Source organism: Schistocerca cancellata, chromosome 5 (genome assembly GCF_023864275.1).
Source record: "Schistocerca cancellata isolate TAMUIC-IGC-003103 chromosome 5, iqSchCanc2.1, whole genome shotgun sequence".
Classification (NCBI taxonomy): domain Eukaryota; kingdom Metazoa; phylum Arthropoda; class Insecta; order Orthoptera; family Acrididae; genus Schistocerca; species Schistocerca cancellata.
The window spans coordinates 663,246,634-663,267,425 of NC_064630.1; the positions used below are offsets into that span (position 1 = coordinate 663,246,634).

General features: G+C 39.9%; 1 protein-coding gene across 1 annotated transcript in view; it reads left to right on the top strand.

Moving 5' to 3' along the window:
- Positions 1-20,792, top strand: part of LOC126188749 (structural maintenance of chromosomes protein 1A-like) — a 261,744-nt gene that overhangs the window by 96,890 nt on the left and 144,062 nt on the right. The gene's annotated exons all lie outside the window — the stretch shown is intronic.

A 20,792-nucleotide genomic window follows, 5' to 3' on the forward strand; every position in this document is an offset into this window, starting at 1 on the left:
GTACTCCCTTATTATTCAAAAATATCGTGGCCAGCTTTCTCTGTAAAACAAGCCATGTTGATATAATGATAGTGATTGGACAAATGATTATGCTGCACAACTTAGAGTGGGCATCTTACTTCCAAGGGATACGCACATGAAGTCTAAAAACTGGACCGAGTGCCTGCTGGTACACGCCCTATCAAAATCACCACACTTGCCATTAAAAATCTGCACACTCAGTTAGTTTATATCTATTAAGATAGGAAAGTATTTTGAAAGGAGACACTGACTTCATAGAACTGAAAGGTTTATTGTCTCTAGTACAAAGTACAGTACACGTTCCTAACATTTCTACACCCAAGTACTGACATTCACTTTTATTTCTCATTGTTGTTACTTTATGAAGTAACCATTGCTTTTATTGATCTTTGCTTATGATCACTTCTAATATTGATGAGTTCTCAATCCTGCCCATGAACACTGCAACATTTAATGGATTTATCGAACTTATCATGGCACGTGGCCATGCAGTGTCCAACCACATCTGACATACAGCCACAACCCCCGACTCCTCACTTCCTTCTGTGCTGACCGTAACGGTTGGCGCCAAATTGAGCTTCTTCATCACCGAGGGGGTCAGGTCTGCCCTGGTGGCTGTGTGCTGCGCTAAGCTTCTATGTGTAAGGTGTAGATATTGATACTCAAAGGAACGCCCCCCCCCCCCCCCCCCCCCTCCATGAACCATGGACCTTGCCATTGGTGGGGAGGCTTGCGTGCCTCAGCAATACAGATAGCCGTACCGTAGGTGCAACCACAACGGAGGGGTATCTGTTGAGAGGCCAGACAAATGTGTGGTTCCTGAAGAGGGGCAGCAGCATTTTCAGTAGTTGCAAGGGCAACAGTCTGGATGATTGACTGATCTGGCCTTGTAACACTAACCAAAACGGCCTTGCTGTGCTGGTACTGCGAACGGCTGAAAGCAAGGGGAAACTACGGCCTTAATTTTTCCCGAGGGCATGCAGCTTTACTGTATGGTTAAATGATGATGGTGTCCTCTTGGGTAAAATATTCCGGAGGTAAAATAGTCCCCCATTCGGATCTCCAGGCGGGGACTACTCGAGACAATGTCGTTATCAGGAGAAAGAAAACTGCCGTTCTACGGATCGGAGCGTGGAATGTCAGATGCCTTAATTGGGCAGGTAGGTTAGAAAATTTAAAAAGGGAAATGGATCGGTTAAAGTTAGATATAGTGGGAATTAGTGAAGTTCGGTGGAAGGAGGAACAAGACTTCTGGTCAGGTGACTACAGGATTATAAACATAAAATCAAATAGGGGTTATGCAGGAGTAGGTTTAATAATGAATAGGAAAATAGGAATGCGGGTAAGCTACTACAAACAGCATAGTGAACACATTATTGTGGCCAAGATAGATAAGAAGCCCACGCCTACTACATTAGTACAAGTTTATATGCCAACTAGCTCTGCAGATGACGAAGAAATTGAAGAAATGTATGATGAAATAAAAGAAATTATTCATATTGTGAAGGGAGGCGAGAATTTAATAGTCATGGGTGACTGGAATTTGGCAGTAGGAAAAGGGAGAGAAGGAAACGTAGTAGGTGAATATGGATTGGGGGTAAGAAATGAAAGAAGAAGCCGTCTGGTAGAATTTTGCACAGAGCACAATTTAATCATAGCTAACACTTGGTTCAAGAATCATGAAAGAAGGTTGTATACATGGAAGAAGCCTGGGGATACTGACAGGTTTCAGATAGATTATATAATGGTAAGACAGAGATTTAGGAATCAGGTTTTAAATTGTAAGACATTTCCAGGGGCAGATGTGGACTCTGACCACAATCTATTGGTTATAAACTGTAGATTAAAACTGAAGAAACTGCAAAAAGGTGGGAATTTAAGAAGATGGAACCTGGATAAACTGAATAAACCAGAGGTTGTGCAGAGCTTCAGGGAGAGCATATGGGAACAATTGACAGGAATGGGGGAAAGAAATACAGTAGAAGAAGAATGGGTAGCTCTGAGGGATGAAGTAGTGAAGGCAGCAATAGGTAAAAAGACGAGGGCTAATATAAATCCTTGGGTAACAGAAGAAATATTGAATTTAATTGATGAAAGGAGAAAATATAAAAATGCAGTAAATGAATCAGGCAAAAAGGAATGCAAACGTCTCAAAAATGAGATCGACAGGAAGTGTAAAATGGCTAAGGAGGGATGGCTAGAGGACAAATGTAAGGATGTAGAGGCTTATCTCACTAGGGGTAAGATAGATACTGCCTACAGGAAAATTAAAGAGACCTTTGGAGAGAAGAGAACCACTTGTATGAATATCAAGAGCTCAGATGGAAACCCAGTTCTAAGCAAAGAAGGGAAGGCAGAAAGGTGGAAGGAGTATATAGAGGGTTTATACAAGGGCGATGTACTTGAGGGCAATATTATGGGAAAGGAAGAGGATGTAGATGAAGATGAAATGGGAGATAAGATACTGTGTGAAGAGTTTGACAGAGCACTGAAAGACCCGAGTCGAAACAAGGCCCCGGGAGTAGACAACATTCCATTAGAACTACTGACGGCCTTGGGAGAGCCAGCCATGACAAAACTCTACCATCTGGTGAGCAAGATGTATGAAACAGGCGAAATACCCTCAGACTTCAAGAAGAATATAATAATTCCAATCACAAGAAAGCAGGTGTTGACTGATGTGAAAATTACCGAACTATCAGTTTAATAAGGCACAGCTGCAAAATACTAACATGAATTCCTTACAGACGAATGGAAAAACTGGTAGAAGCTGACCTCGGGAAAGATCAGTTTGGATTCCGTAGAAATGTTGGGACAGGTGAGGCAATACTGACTCTACGACTTATCTTAGAAGCTAGATTATGGAAAGGCAAATCTATGTTTCTAGCATTTGTAGACTTAGAGAAGGCTTTTGACAATGTTGACTGGAATACACTCTTTCAAATTCTGAAGGTGGCAGGGGTAAAATACAGGGAGCGAAAGGCTATTTACAATTTGTACAGAAACCAGAAAAAAGAATGCTGAAGATTAGATGGGTAGATCACATACCGTATTTACTCGAATCTAAGCCGCACTCGAATCTAAGCCGCACCTGAAAAATGAGACTCAAAATCAAGGAAAAAAAATTTTCCCAAATCAAAGCCGCACCTGAAATTTGAGACTCGAAATTCAAGGGGAGAGAAAAGTTTTAGGCCGCATCTCCAAATCGAAACAAAGTTGGTCCATTGTAATATGAGAGACAATTTAGGTCGAATGAATGACGATACAGTTACAGTAGTTTGGTTCGAGTCGTAACCTTAGCAGTTAAGCTTTACCAGGTAGCCATTGCTATGTGTCAGGCGCTCCGTCCGTATTTATACGGGTACCCTTCCTTTTTCACGTGCTTCGTCTGGTTTGAATTGATTGCTTATTTTTCTTCAATCTGATACGCGCCATTTTCTTTGTTATAGGTGTTTACATCACTCTAAGCTGAAATGCATTACTGTACTGCGTCACGCATTGTTTGTCGCATTCTGATTGTGCATGTTTACCGCCTGTCGCCGCTCGCGGCATGGCTTGCTTTTGTGCGCACAACTGCGGCTTAAAATTAAAAAAAGAGAGGAATCGTCTCATTAGCGAAACAATGGCAAGAGGCTGCTATTTGTTGTTACTTACACTGCTGCTTTCTTTGATAATGATCAACAAGAACCAAATACACTGCGTATGATAGATGATGTTCTGAACGAGAGTTTAGCGAAAATTTTTCTCTGTTTGAAAATCTTTGCAGGCGCCTCTTTAGTACATTACATTATGAACAGAAATTAGAGTCATCTTAGATTTAAAAATCTAGTCAATTGCTGTGCTTCATTTATGACGGTATCACTATTAGGCATAAGAATAATACGAATATAAACATGACATGATATGTATATTCTTCCGCATTTGCTGTTGTCTCACTGTAGTTTCGTAGTCTATTAGGCTGACACGATTTAAATGAGATAGCAGCAAACACGAAACAATACATGGCAAAATGTTTATATTCATATTATTCTTATGGTGAAAAGAATACTGCATGTGATTCACAATTCACAGAAGTTCCTATTTATTTATTTTATTTTAGAACGTAGAGTTGGCCATATTGACAAACATCCCAAACAGTCTTGCCAATCGGATTTTCGTAGTACATTGAAATGCTGCTACATTCGAAGATGAACAATACGGAATTTGTATTTACTTCGTTGGATAATGTATGAAAATGCAGTGGTCGAAACTCGGGGCGGAGAACAAAAACTCGTCTTCCACCTTTTTCTTAAAGTTATTTACTGACGCAGAGGATTTGGTGCCAGTATTTATCTTTGTGCCTACAAAGCATTCCTGTGTAACGCTACATATATTCGATGGCAGAAGTTAGTTGTGGCGGCACCCACCAACATTTTTCAGAACTTCCGCTTGCCTTGCACTCGATTCTAAGCCGCAGGCGGTTTTTTGGATTACAAAAACCGGAAAAAAAGTGCGGCTTAGATTCGAGTAAATACGGTAACTGAATAGGATTGGGGAGAAAAGAAGTTTGTGGCACAACTTGACTAGAAGAAGGGATTGGTTGGTAGGACATGTGTTGAGGCATCAAGGGATCACCAATTTAGTATTGGAGGGCAGCGTGGAGGGTAAAAATCATAGAGGGAGACCAAGAGATGAATACTCTAAACAGATTCAGAAGGATGTAGGTTGCAGTAGGTACTGGGAGATGAAGAAGCTTGCACAGGATAGAGTAGCATGGAGAGTTGCATCAATCCAGTCTCAGGACTGAAGACCACACACACACACACACACACACACACACACACACACACACACAAAAGAGTAATTATATCTCTAACCTTACAAGGGCAGTGGATAATTTACAGTTTTTACATGCAAAAGGTTGTGGATTTGAGTGTCAGCAGGTGATAATTCTTTTCTTAATTTTTCGACCTTTACCAAAATGACTTTGATTATTATTTTTATTCAATTAATTGAGTAGGTAGTTTAAAGAAGGGAACGAATCCAAACCGTCCGTTTGTGAGGAAATACAAAAACCTTTCTTCTGTCTTTTCACTTTGAACAAACTATTACAAGTGATTCTTTACATTAATGTCCTATCTGAGTACCTTCGAAACATGAATTGGATTGTCCTTAAGGATGAATCATTCTGATTGTGCATGTTTACCGCCTGTCGCCGCTCGCGGCATGGCTTGCTTTTGTGCGCACAACTGCGGCTTAAAATTAAAAAAAGAGAGGAATCGTCTCATTAGCGAAACAATGGCAAGAGGCTGCTATTTGTTGTTACTTACACTGCTGCTTTCTTTGATAATGATCAACAAGAACCAAATACACTGCGTATGATAGATGATGTTCTGAACGAGAGTTTAGCGAAAATTTTTCTCTGTTTGAAAATCTTTGCAGGCGCCTCTTTAGTACATTACATTATGAACAGAAATTAGAGTCATCTTAGATTTAAAAATCTAGTCAATTGCTGTGCTTCATTTATGACGGTATCACTATTAGGCATAAGAATAATACGAATATAAACATGACATGATATGTATATTCTTCCGCATTTGCTGTTGTCTCACTGTAGTTTCGTAGTCTATTAGGCTGACACGATTTAAATGAGATAGCAGCAAACACGAAACAATACATGGCAAAATGTTTATATTCATATTATTCTTATGGTGAAAAGAATACTGCATGTGATTCACAATTCACAGAAGTTCCTATTTATTTATTTTATTTTAGAACGTAGAGTTGGCCATATTGACAAACATCCCAAACAGTCTTGCCAATCGGATTTTCGTAGTACATTGAAATGCTGCTACATTCGAAGATGAACAATACGGAATTTGTATTTACTTCGTTGGATAATGTATGAAAATGCAGTGGTCGAAACTCGGGGCGGAGAACAAAAACTCGTCTTCCACCTTTTTCTTAAAGTTATTTACTGACGCAGAGGATTTGGTGCCAGTATTTATCTTTGTGCCTACAAAGCATTCCTGTGTAACGCTACATATATTCGATGGCAGAAGTTAGTTGTGGCGGCACCCACCAACATTTTTCAGAACTTCCGCTTGCCTTGCACTCGATTCTAAGCCGCAGGCGGTTTTTTGGATTACAAAAACCGGAAAAAAAGTGCGGCTTAGATTCGAGTAAATACGGTAACTGAATAGGATTGGGGAGAAAAGAAGTTTGTGGCACAACTTGACTAGAAGAAGGGATTGGTTGGTAGGACATGTGTTGAGGCATCAAGGGATCACCAATTTAGTATTGGAGGGCAGCGTGGAGGGTAAAAATCATAGAGGGAGACCAAGAGATGAATACTCTAAACAGATTCAGAAGGATGTAGGTTGCAGTAGGTACTGGGAGATGAAGAAGCTTGCACAGGATAGAGTAGCATGGAGAGTTGCATCAATCCAGTCTCAGGACTGAAGACCACACACACACACACACACACACACACACACACACACACACAAAAGAGTAATTATATCTCTAACCTTACAAGGGCAGTGGATAATTTACAGTTTTTACATGCAAAAGGTTGTGGATTTGAGTGTCAGCAGGTGATAATTCTTTTCTTAATTTTTCGACCTTTACCAAAATGACTTTGATTATTATTTTTATTCAATTAATTGAGTAGGTAGTTTAAAGAAGGGAACGAATCCAAACCGTCCGTTTGTGAGGAAATACAAAAACCTTTCTTCTGTCTTTTCACTTTGAACAAACTATTACAAGTGATTCTTTACATTAATGTCCTATCTGAGTACCTTCGAAACATGAATTGGATTGTCCTTAAGGATGAATCATGATATTAAAAACTGAGGATTTGTTTCCTTCTTCAATCTGATCATGAAATAGAGATTAAAATTTCTTATTACAACATCAGAAATTGTTGTATTTTTACAAAACATTACTAATACAACATATACAGGAAATATCTATACTACTCATTTTTAAAGCATTATTTATGAAATTTACTCTGAAAATCATTATTGTCCTCTCTTTCACTGTCCTCTGCATTAGCTGTTGTCTGTCCCATCAACGCCTCTTGTTAGTCATACAATGTTAATGTTCTTTTGGTTTGTGTTAACTTCTGTTTTTCAGATGCCTTTGTTTTTTGTTTATCCTCTGTGTGTGTTACTGTCTTCTGCCATCGAGTGCAAATTATTACATATTTAAATAAATTTTGTGCAAACAGACTTGTAATAGAACTTCATTTACTGCACCTGATTACAGGTTACGGGCCCAGGTGCATAAGTCTGATTCTCATTGTAGTGGCATAGTTTTTGCAGTAGCCACCAGAAAGATTGCGGGAGGCGCACATTGGCACGGCGCGTCACGGACGGTAGTTGCCGCAAGTAGAGTCCTGTCCACCAGAGGGCACGCGAGAATTCCGAGAATTCGGACGCGACCTCTGCCGGCATAACAACAACAACTCTGGCAGCATGGGCCGTGCCCAGTCAGTTAACATCGGGCATGCTTAGGACACAGTCCCGGTCTACGCTAAGTGAAGTGCGACTTAAATGTGAACAGTGTTACTACACAATTGGATGTTAACTGACTGGGCACGGCCCGTGCTGCCAGAGTTGTTATTGTTGTTGTTGTTGTTATGCCGGCAGAGGTCACGTCCGAATTCTCGCATGCCCTCTGGTGGACGGGACTCTACTTGCGGCAACTACCGTCTGTGATGCGCCGTGCCAATGTGCGCCTCCTGCGATCTTTCTGGTGGCTACTGCAGTTTTCTGGTGATATCATGCCCCTGGTGTAGTGTTGGCATGGCACAATGGGACAGTCTGCAGATCAGTGTTTGAAGTTTTCTGGAGGGGGCAATTGAGCAGTGTGGAAATTCCAAATGGAAGTGATATTCAGAGAAAAAGGCTTCTTAAATATTGTCATTGGCATACTTGTTAACCATCCAAAAGAGAAAGAAGCTGAGGGGAAAACATGGCTGGAAATGGATGGCAAATCATCAGGAACTTACTGTGATGTGGGTGGGGGTAGCATCACTCACTCATCTACTTTTGTGTATGTTGTCAGATGGCATATGTGCTAAACTGAAGACTTGTGTATGAGAAAGAATCTGCGGTGATCAATCATCAAGTTCAGCAGAAATTTTTCTCACGTCAATTTAGTGGTTACTCTGTGGTTAAATTATGTTGAAAATAGAAGAAATCAACCCTAAAGAAGGAAACCCATCCGCTCTGTGAAACAAACACTTGACAAGTTAACTTCAAGATTGCTTTTTTAGGAATAGGGAAACAATGGGTTCTTTTAGCCAAGGGTAGCTTTGGTCAATGTAAGCAAGCAGCAAAAAATTAAGAAACTGGATGATGTGTGAAGCTCAGTGAAAGTTACTGTTGGTGACAGTAAACATCTTGATGAGGTTGGGTGTGGCACTGTGGAACTGTATGCATGGAACGGGGTTAAATTTATCAGAACAACATTAAGTGCAGTGATTTTTATGTCTGAACTGAAATTCAATCTGCTTTTGGTAGGAACTGTGTTGGACAAAGGTACGTGTTGTGTCAAACAAAGAACAATGAATTGTTGAAATGTAAACCTTGTCATTGCTTACTCCGACTTGTGGAGATAAAATGTACTCTGTGGTTGATAGTAATAACACTAGTGAGCTTTCATCAGTCAATCATGATAGTGTTCTGGTATATTTGTCTCAGCATGTTGAAAACTTGAGCAGTTGGCAAAAAAATTATGGCCTCAGAGCATTATGCACGTGAGACAGTTCTTGTCATGTAAAGGAATGGACTTCATAGACGACTTTGTCACTTGTCAAGAGGGTTTGGCAGGTAAGCAACATCACTTGCCTTTCCCCATCGGTTCAGCAAGAGCTAATCCCCACTTTGAATTGTTCATGCAGATGCGTATGGACCAATGGAGATGCATTCACTTGGAGAAGTGAGACATTTTTGCTACTGGAGTATGACTACGCAGGTTATCACAAAGTATTCTTTATGAAACACAAGGGTGAAGTTAAAGGCTTGATCAAAACCATTATTGTAAAAGAGAAGTGAGTGTGAAAAGTGAAGTTTTAAAGCATGGTAAAGGACTGAAGTTTATGAATACTGGCTTAGGTACAGTTTTGAGTGAAAATGACATAAGCTATCAAATAAGGACAATGTACGCATCACAGCAAAATGGAAGAACTGAGAGGGAAATGTGCATCTTGGTTGAGGCTGCTCATTCTGTGATTTCAGGAATGCTAAACATTTCTGGGCTGAAGCATTTAACATGACAGCTTATGTAATAGATCAAACAAGTCCAAGTGCTGTCAGAAGTAAAACTCATTTGGAGCTTTCTATGGCAGAGAATTGCCCTTAGAAGATTTGAAAATATTTAGGGTTCATCTGTCTGTCCTTGTTACCCAAAGAAAAGAGATTGAAACTAGACTCCAAAAACAAGGTAGGTTTATTTATGGGTTATGATAATGATATGAGGGGGTACAGAATACTTAAAACTTTCACAAAGAAAATTGAAGTGCATTGAGATGCAGTTTTCTTGCCACCAGCAGTATGTGAAAGGGAGAAAAAAAACTGATGTTGCTGCAATAGAATCAGATACAATTTGTTGTGATGATATGATTTGTTGTGGTGAAGAGGACATAGATATAACTTCAGAATCAGAGTAGCAGAAAGAAGAAACGAGGATTGAGGTTCTAGAAGAGAATAAAAGCCAGCTTAGAGAAGAACAAGACATCAGTGAAGATTGAGAAAACAGAGAAGTTTCTTTTGAGCATGCAGAAGAAACTGTAGGTGATGAGCATTCTAACCCAAGAACACTGTAATTTATTGCTTGAACAGTACAGACATGCGAAAAAGTAGATACAATACAAGAAAAAATGCACAAGTGGCTGACGTATCCTGGCGTACTGGCCTATATATTCACTATTTCCAACAAGGGGTGCAGCCGGAGACTGTGAACCCAATTACTGCCATATTAGCAGGCTAGGTGAGTGGCCTGTAGCAGTTGTATCAAGCTCAAACTTCACACGCAAACTATGAAGCAATGCAAACATGGTCTTGGTTGTTGCATCACTCCTCCACCTTAGCAACAAAGTCAGCACTGTGCTCATGTCCATTTCTTCTGTGGTCTATGTAGGTTGTTCAGTCATGTGATGCATTGTCACTGGTGTGAAGGGTTCGAAGTGGTATGAGCATGGAGAGATGCAGTGTCCGCCCCCTGCGAGAAGCTATATGGAATCCAACCACAGGGAAGGAGTTTGTAGCGAAGGCAGTGGGACAGGTGGTGCCAGCTATGAGGGGGACAGCCACGGCGGAGGTGGGCACCCACAGCAGAGGAGACAGTTGCGAAAACATCGGTAGTGGCGGCAGAGAAGACGAGGACACCAGTCCCGACGTAGGAGACGGCTGGGCAGACGGAGGACGTGGGGACAGTGAAGGTGCACCCAGTGTGCAGCCAGCCACATGGGGTCATAGCCGGTCCATGTGTCACTATGCCTGCCTCTCAGCCATGCCGACAATGCAGAGATGTCAGTTATGGGTACTCACGATTAGTGTCAGCACCTGTTTTGGCTGGCAGTCCAATGTGTGAACCCAAACAGCTGTGTCAGACTGGAATTGTTGCAGCACTGGTGCCAGCAGACAGCCGGGCATTGGCTGAAGCAGATTTAGCAGTATCTGGAGCTGACGACCGTGCAACAACTCTGCCAGGCTCTTTATCTCCAACAGGGGTAAACTATAAGAACTGAAGAACTGTTGAGATCTTCTTCAGGTGACACATCCAAAACGTATTTTTTCATCTGAGTCCTAAATTTCAGACTAGTCGTTCTGATCCCCCATTTGATTGAGGTTGGAAAGGAGGAGCTGTGACTTGGTGAACGCCTCTTTTTTCTAGAGAAATCTTGAAACTTGTTGACATATGAACTGGGGGCAATTGTCGGTAACAAATGTATATAAAGGAGATGACAAACCACATAAGCAAACTTAGAATAAGCATAAATTACAACAAGCCAATAGAAATTCAAAAAAGAGCCCACAATATCTACATGAATTCATTCCCAAGGCTTCTGTGAATTCGACCTCGCTGACAAAGAAGCACGGGGAGCCTCCTGATGGCTGCAACAACTTGCTCTGTTTCCCCATCAGTTCCTGGCCAAAAAACATGTCAGTGTGCTAACGATTTTGTATCTGTCACACCCCACTGGTCCACACATAATAAACACATAATCTCACACCAAAGGGTGAACTGGATGACAAACTGGGAATGGTGTCCTCTGTAGCTAACAGCAACACTCCATCTAAAACAGAAAGACAATTTTGTAATGCAAAATAATTTCTCAAAGGATCAGGAGCACATCCCGGAGGTTTGTCTGGCCAGCCGTATTGCACAAGAGAAACAGCTTTGCTTAAAACAAAAAAAGGATCCACGACTACTGTGGCTATAGTTTTAGCACTGGTAACAGGAAAAGCATTAACAGCATTTTGAGCTTCCATTTCTAACTGAAAACAAAGTATTTTCTCTTTATCAAACTCTGGATCCAGATCAATTAGCAAATGCGATATGGCATCAACCTTTGCATTTTGCGCTGTTGGTTGGAAATGTATCTCATAATTGCATCATGACTGGAAAAGAGCCCACCGCTGTATGGGATGCACAGCTTCGTCCGGCAAGGATGCTGAAAGGTTAAAAAGAGATACAAGTGGTTTGTGATCTGTGGACAGGGGAAATTTAGACCTGTATAGAAAAAAAAGAAATTTTTTAGAATATACACAATCACTAGAGCCTCTTTCTCTGTCTGATAATAACGTTGTTGCACTGAATTGAAATATTTAGAGGCTTATGCAGTAGGCTATTCAGGACCATCTTCGTACTTATGAGTAATGACAGCGTCAATGTGAAACTGAGATGTGTCTGTCTCTAACACTAGGTACTGGCTCAGCTGAAAGTGACCAAACAAGGGGCTGACTGCAACTTGGATTTCAACAACTGCAATGGCTGCTCACAAGCTGGAGACCAGTGGAAAGGAATATCTTGACATAATAACGCATGGAGTGGTTGTGCTACATTATGAAATTGTGGTAATATGCAGTTTTGCCCAAAAATGCCTGTAATTCCTTGATAGATGTGGGGTGTGGCAGTGTTGCAATAGCATCAATATTCCAGCACACAACACATCAAAACCCGAATATATAATGGATGGCTGAACAACTGTGTCTTGTACAAATTACACTTTAGCCATATAGATCGTAAAACAGGAAATAGAGGACGAAGGTTCTGCAGATGTTCCACTGCAGAGGAACCTGACCCTACAGTGTCATCCAAATAGTTGATGTGATGTGGAACTGATGCAGTAAGTTGCTGTAAATAACATTGGAAAATAGCTGTGTGCTTGCTACACCAAAAGGCAAATGCTGTTATTGATAAAGCCCAAATGGGGTATTGATAACTAGCAGGCATTTAGGTTCCTTGTTGAGTGGCTGCTGTAAATATGCCTGTGCGAAGTCAAACTTTGTAAAATAATGCCTCTGTGACCCTGGAGTCGAAGAGGGAGAACCCAAGTCCATGTAATTCTGAGAAATCACCAACGTTGCTGCTGCATTTTTGTCCATTTGCATCTCAGTGACTTGTTCAACACACACCCTTCAGTGTATAACATGCTTTAAGACACCATCACTACTGACACACTGTTCAAATCCATATTTGTTTCATCCTCACTCTGGTTTGGAGAGGAGTTACATACAGATGCAGTGTGTCCTTTCTTATGGTGCTTATTACACATTGGCCAGCATTTGGGACATGCAGTCCGTTCGTATGGGCATGCAGGCAGCAGAGCATGAGGCTACTTCTATTGTGATGCAGATTGTTGTTGTCGGAAATGCTGATTACCTATATGCTGCAATAGCATCTACATTCCCTTGCAAACTGACTGAAGGGTGAGAGGGTCTGTTCAGTAACAACTGGTAAATGACACAGACCTAGTAATAAAGTTCAGAGGAATTGATTTCTGAAAACTCGGACCAGGCTTGTATCTGACGACCTGCAGCCCATGAAACTTCAAATGACTGAGCAGCGTTCAATACTTCTCTAAGCATAGGATTTTCACACTGTAGAGCTTGCTCTTGATCTTCCCTATCTGAAGCAATATGTGCGATTGCATCACAAACCATGTCATCAGCATATGATTCCTGATGGACGTTTGTCACATAATTACAATGATGGTTAAGTCCATGTTGTTCTGCTACCCAAGTCCTGTACGACTGTTTAGGAAGTTTTTGGCAGCGATAAAACTCAACACAAGCAGCAATAATGCAAGTATGTTTACTGTGACTGGTAGAAAGTAACTCACACATTCGATCGAAAGAAAGACTTGAAGGTTCTTGAAAGTGGGTGAGCTGATGCAACAACTGATACATGTGGGATGAAATCCATGACAAAAAAGGGCCTTCCACAAGTTTACGTCTGTTACCCCAAATGTCTGGAAATGTTGCTGCAGATGTTTTTTGTTAGAGTCCCATTCTTCTGCGGCATCGTCTTCATCAGGGAATGGCAGTGAACATGTTGTTGGAAGGCCTGCAGGTTGTGCCAGTGTAGTTGTTCCATGGAAATTAAACTCGGAGTACTAATGACTGAAGCAGAAGATGTGGCATTGAATACTGTACTGAACACCAAAAAGTGTTTTAACACAAGAACACTGTAATTTGTTGCTCAAACAGTACACACTCATGTAAAACAAGGTACAATACAATAAGCAGTGCACAAGTGGCCTATGGAGCATGCACTTTATGTTACATGTTCATTAGTTCCAAGAGGGGGAGGAGCTGGTGGGCTGCATATGCAGCTGTTGTTGTATTAGCAGCCCGGGTGGCCTCTAGTGGTCAAATCAAGCACAAACTTCTTGCTTGAATTATGAAGTGGGGCACACACGATATTGGTAGTTACAACAATGTGGATGTGAGGACATGCAATCTGAGTACCAAGAGGAATATTCAATGACGTCTTGTAGTGATGGTGAAAATTGGAAAGATGTGAAAGCAAGAGAACTGCAAGCCCTGGAAGAAAATAATATAGGAGATAATGTGTGTAAGCCAAATGATTTTAATGTTATTGATACAGAGTGGATTTTTAGGTGAAACACAGATGAGAAATGTAATATTGTTTCTTATAAAGCTCATCTTGTAGATAGAGATTTTGAAAAGAGATTGATTTATTCAAAAACATCCAGTCTAGTAGCAAAATTAACTTCAGTGGACTTTTTCTGGTTTTATGTAATGACAATAATTTTCCCATCTATGAATTGGATGTTTGTAGTGCTTTTCTTGATGGAGAGATAGTTGGAGAATTTTATGTTAAATTACTTAAACTGGATGTTGCTGTAAAGTGAATGGTAAAGTTTGTAAACTTAGAAAGGTGCTATATGGTTTAAAGGACTCATCCAAAAATTGGAATATTAAATCCCACACAGTAATAACTGGCTTAGGATTCGTAGGAAGTGATTTTGTTTATTGCTTAAAGACAGAAAATAGCCATAAAACTAACTTACTTGTTTAGATTGATGATATGCTGATAGCTTCAACTTCTTAGACTGAAACTGACAATTGAAAGCTGTTACCAACTAATAACATTAAAATGAAGGATTTAGGTCAGTTTGGCTATTTGGGAATGAATATTGTTCAAAATTTAGGGCAGGACTATTACTATTTGTCAAAGTACCTATCTTGAAAAAGTATTAAAATGTTTTGATATGTTTGAATGTAGTTCTTTTTACACTCCCATGGAAGAAGATTCTGATCACTGTGTTCAAAAGAGAAAAATCTGAAAATGAAGACATTGAGAAAGTATGTAGAAAATTAATAGTGTCACTAATGTACCCCATGTTAGGTTCCAATAAGCAATAAGCTTTCTAAGCAGGTGCCAATCATGTGCAAGTCTGGATGTATGCAGTGCTTTAAAATGTGTATTGCATTATATTAAGGGTACCCAAAAATTGAATCTGTTGTATGCTAGGGGTAAAAATTGTACCCATAATTGGTTATGTTGACTATGCTCGGGCTGGTGACAGATTAAATAGAAAGTCCACAGGTGGTTATCTTTGCAAACGGTTTGGGCTATAGTGTTTGATAGACATCTAAGAAACAATCCAAAGTGTCTCTGTCATCAACAGGACCAGAATTTGTAGCTTTAAGCATGGCAATTAGCGAGCCTGTTGGCTCAGTAATTTGTGTTATAGTCTTTCTGGCAATCAAAAAGCTGTTTACTTTATGAAGACAGTGTGCCAGTAATAAGCCTATGTAAGAACCCCCAGTTCCGTCATGAACTGAAGCATATAGATGTCAAAATTTTTTTAGGGGGGGAGAAAATTTTTGCTAAAAAGGTCTGTTAAAGCACATTAGCACAAATGAGCAACAAGCTGACCCACTATGTAAAATAAAACTTGAAAAATTTAGAGCCATGTTAAGACTCATGTATAGCTTGGTTGTTAACATTGAGGGAAGGTGTTGGTGATACAATGTTAATGTTCTTTTTGTTTGTATTAACTTCCATTTTTCAGATGCTTTTGTTTTTTTGTTATCGTCTATGTATGTTATTGTCGTCCACCTTTGAGTATAAATTTTTCCATTGTATACCAGTCCTGTTGCAATGTGGGGCACTGTTGTTTTGTTACTTTGCAGCAAGAAAGTGTTTTCCATGACATCATCAATGAACTAAGATGTAGTTAAGTTATTTTCAGGTAAGAAGTAATGGAGAATTTGAGTAAACTTGAATCTTGTCTTCCTTGAGGATTGATTAAATCATTCTCTTGTTGTGATGTCTAGCAATCTGGTTTTCCTTTTCACAGTCACAAAATTGTGATTGCATTGAAGAAAGAAGGGCCCAGAAATGGGGAAGCATTGATAAATCTTTGTAAATCAGTTGGTAGCAGCCAGTGCAAGGAGAAAGCACACAAATGTGTTGTTGCAGTGTTGTCCTCTTCAGACATCACTGAGGAGGTGAAGTTCTTTAATCTCAGGCTCCATGTTGTTTTATTTACTACCGCAGCATGCTAGATACTTTGTCATGTCAACATTTAGCTTTTACTTCTTGAGAAATACAGAAATCGCCAAAATAAGTTTTCACATTATGTATACAGAATATGTATAAGACTTTCTTCAGATAAAACATTTCCTCAAGAAGCAAGTCTCGTAAACAGGGTGTATACACCTTGGGACAACTGCGAAATCTGGGAAAAACGTGGAATTTTTTCTTCCAGGAAAAACGCACATTTTTTTTAGAATTCGGGCTTTTCCTTTGGTGTTATTTTGACTGGTAAGAACTGATGCTTAATCAAGAATTTTGCTTGAGCCCGCTACTGCAAAACAATACTGCAGCAAGAAAGTGTAAAAGAGAGACTAACACCAAAATAACCAAAGTTTCTTCAGATGGAACATTTCCTGAAGAGGCAAGTTTCATAAACAGGGAGTGTATATACACCCGTGGACACTTTGGAAAAATGGGGGATTTTTTTCATGGAAAAATGGGGGATTTTTTTCATCCAGGAAAAACCCAGGAATTTTTTAGAATTATGGGAATTTTTCATTGTTCTCATTCTCAGTTAAGTTTTTGCAATTTTGACTGGTAAGAACTGATGCTCTAAGAAAGAATTTTGGTTTAGCCTACTACTGCAGAACAATACTGCACAAGTGAAACAAAAACAAGAGAATAATACCAAAATAAAATGTTAATTGCAAATAACGTGTATTATTAACAGCAACAAAACACACTGCATGCACAAGTGTGTCAAAGGCCACAGTATGAAGACTATGCTATACTTTGTAACAACAAACTGTTTCTGATGAATGTGACCTCATAACTGTTTGCATTTCAAACAGGTTGGAGGAATATATTGTGAATGGTGGTTTTTACTTTCACAGTAAATTTATTTTTATACAACATGAGTTATATTGCTTGCGAGAATGTGTGATGTATTTTTTAAAGCATGGAGCATGGGACTCTCATTCAAAACTTAACATTTTGAGGACCAGCCATTTACACTTTTATTTACGGCCCTTACATATGCACAAAATTTATAGGCCAACTGACCAATTTCTTGGCAAACTACACACATTTTGACTGATTGCACTCAGTAATTACAGCACTGTTTGTGTTGTTGTTGTTCTCCCCCCCCCCCCCCCCCCCCCCCCCTTCCCTACCACCGTCCTCTCATTTGCGGGCAGGCTGTAGCCACCCTAACCTACAGTTTTGAACATCATAGTTTGTATTAAATCATAGAAAGGTGAACAAAGTGTGAGTGTTGAAATTTCTAGGTGGTGCTGATGCAGTCGAAATGGCGTTTCATGGTGAACTGCTTGGAGATGATGAGTTGCGGGAATGGATGCTGATATGGTTTCTGCTCGATGACCAGCTGTCTGTAGTGGCTAAATGGAAGGGCTACCAATAGCTCAATGGAGATTGAAACAAAGGATGAGGATTAGGAGGTTGCATTGAAGTTGTGGAGAAGGAGAAAATGTTGTTGGTGTGGTTGTGAGAGGGACGGTGACAGAAGGGATCTACGGTGCTGTGGTGTTGGAGGGGCTGCTCAAAGCTGGGATGGAATGCACAAAAGGAGGTTGTCTGCTTGGGAAAGGAGGAAGTGGGAGTGGGTTTGAGAGTATGTAGCATTGGAAGTTAAATGAAATAGGGAATGGGCTGCCTGGGTGACCTGAATGCAGCTATTGTAGTATCCCTTATTTCACCATGTGCAACATACTACTACCCGAAACTGCAGCAAGCACACCTCTTGTTTCTGTATTTCTGTATACTTCTCTTACTGACTCTCCCCCTCTTATCCCATATATTTTTTGTGTTTATGTGCGTTGAGCAAGAACATGAGAATGTAAGCCGATCAGCCAAATGGCAGCTTGTTTGTGTGCCTACTTAGCACTGAATGCATCTGTTGTACAATGAGCAATTATATTTACTGTACCGTCAAACGGGGTGATTTCGGACGGTTTTGTCATTATTTTGATTGTAACTTTTGTATATATTGTTAGATTAAATTGATTGTTATGGAAGTGGTAGGGTATATGTGTAACGAATAAAATATCCCAGAACCAGAAAGTGTATGTGCAGGTATATTTATATGAGGCAGTTAAATAAAGTGTCCAAAGTGACCCCATGGATTTGGGGTGATTTCGGACACGTGTTTTTAAATCTCTGTCTGAAGTTACAGTGTATAGAGGGCAATTCAGACAGTTACTGCCTTTTTTTAAAATTCTACTCGCTTTTTATTTGATTTAGGTGACATTTTACACATTTTAAGGTAGCCCTTTGTTACAAATAAGTGATATGGAATGATATAGTGAATTTTATATATTACAGATAAGTTTTTAATTTGCAAGAATTTAAATAAAAATTTTTTGCAGTTCTTAACTGAAGTATTAGAAACAGACAGAAACAAAGAAAGTAATTTAACTAAAATGTCAAAATAATTTTTCTCACTCATCATTCTAAATTAAGTTGCAAACACTTTAAATAAACGATTGTCTTCGAGTCTAAAGCACATCTTCTCGAAAAATGAACATTCCTCTCCTCTCAACTGCTGTGGAACGTATTCTTAAAATTTGCAATTTTTGTATTGTGTCTTCATCGGCGACATTAGGAAACACAAATATGTTTTTCTGTTCTTGTGTGGGCGCAAGAATTTCACACTTACTTCTGTAGCAGCAACATTTGTGACCACCCAACATACTGCCTTGTTTGCCCCTTGTTTCCATGTTTATATTTGTACTCTGCAACAAGAAAAGCCTCTTCTTTCAGCAGTAAAACTTCATTGGATGATGTGTCGTTTTCACTTTCACTACTGCTAGAAGCACTGTTACTTGTTTCAGCACTGTTTTCATTTCCTTGAAAATCTCAGCCAGTGATTGATTTTCCAGGTTGAACATATAGTTTGCAGTGGCAGTGGGAGCTACCAAGCTTATTTGGAGGATAACGAATTTCTTTGAGCATTTCTTCAAAAGTGGAAGACGATGCGTCTGCGTTGCTTTGTTGGCTCTCCTCATTATCGGGCAATTTTCGTAAGACATGGTCTGGATCAAAAGGGATTAGACCCCTGGCGCGTAATCCACTCATTATGTTTTCCTTGGAGTTTGCTGAAATCTTAGTCAGTGTCTGCTTCAGAAGAGATGGGAAGGCTTCCTTGGAAATAGTCCCATGAGTGTGTTTCTTCCAGTCAGTTGATACAACTCGCCATGCTGCTTTCATTGGCCTGAAGAAGCTTAAATCGAGCAGTTGGAGGAGGTGCGTGCTATTGGGAGGAAGGAGAATGAATGAAATATTGTTCCGCTCACACTCTTCAATAACACGTAAAGACACGTGACTGGATAAGTTGTCTCCAGTCATGACTGTTGGCCCATTTTGCCTCTTCAAATAGGGCAAAGTGATTGTAAAGAACCAGTCTTCAAATACTGGCAGGTCAAACCATCCACTTTTGTTCCTATTGAAACAGGTTCCTTGTGGTCTACCTTCTTGCCACATGCCCCACAAATGCTCTTATTTGTAAAGGATGTACGGAGGAAGCAGTTTACCATCAGCATTAGCTGCCATCATAGACACTAGATTTTGATGAGTCCATCACTTTTTCAGCATGCTTACTCCTTCGTTTCGTAATTATCTGCTGCTTGCCTGGATCATCTGACATGTTGGTTTCATCATAGTTGATCATGTTGCTAGGTGTGAGATTTTCCAGCTTTGCCTTGATATTTAAGAAAAACATCTTAACAGTCTCTTTGTTCACTTCTGCACGAGCTCATTTAATATTTTTGCTTATGCGAACAGAAAGATCTTCTGACTGTTGTTTGAGGAATAAATGCACCCATTATTCTCCTGGCAAATTATTACGAAATTTCTTCTCTTTTCAGCCAGATTTATCAAGGTAGCCTTTAACTAAATAACTGATATCCAGTTTAGTGAAGAGAAATCGCCAATGTGCAGCCCTCAAGATACCTTGCTTCAACATTTCTTCTTCTTTATTTGGCACTGGCTGTCCTCCCATTTTTTTCGGATGTGCTTCCTGCACTTTATTTTGTAGGGTTGATTTAGGTATACCATACAAATCACACATTTTTCTGTACGATAATTTACCACTCTGAATATCACTGACAGCTTTACCTAAAAGTTCTGGGTCATAATTACTCCGTACTGTAGCACCTCTCCTGCTCTTATACGTTCTTGGCATTGTCCGAAATCACCCCACACAGAACACAGTTTTACAAAAACCGTCGTTATTTTATAACCTTGCACAAGAAACTTGACAAACTTGTACAGAAATTGTCTCAATGCTGTTAGCTATTGAGTGCGTCAACAATTACGGTTACAATAACTTCCCACTCAGCGCAACAATAGAAATTTTCCACTTTACGATAATGCATGGATTTTTAAGCTGAGACTGTTCGTCAATTATTCACCTAGGGAAACAATTGGCGCAAAATAAAAGTTGTGGGAAGTGATAAATGCAATCTTGCGCTTAAAATAACTGGCGCACGGACGTTAAAATAAGTAACTCTTTGTTTCTATGCAGTGGCAAAGAGCAAATAAGCCATATTGTCTGAATTCGCCCTGGTGTCCGAAATCACCCCGTTTGATGGTACTCATCTCATTGTTTATATGGGATTTGGTTGAAGCTTAAGAATAGCAGTGTTCTGTATACCCTCTCCAGAAAAGGGCAGGTCAAAGGCCAAAGCCATGTTTATTGTCTTCTTATGCACTCAGGATGTGGTTGAACACCAGTTCCTTTCTGAGGGATAGAC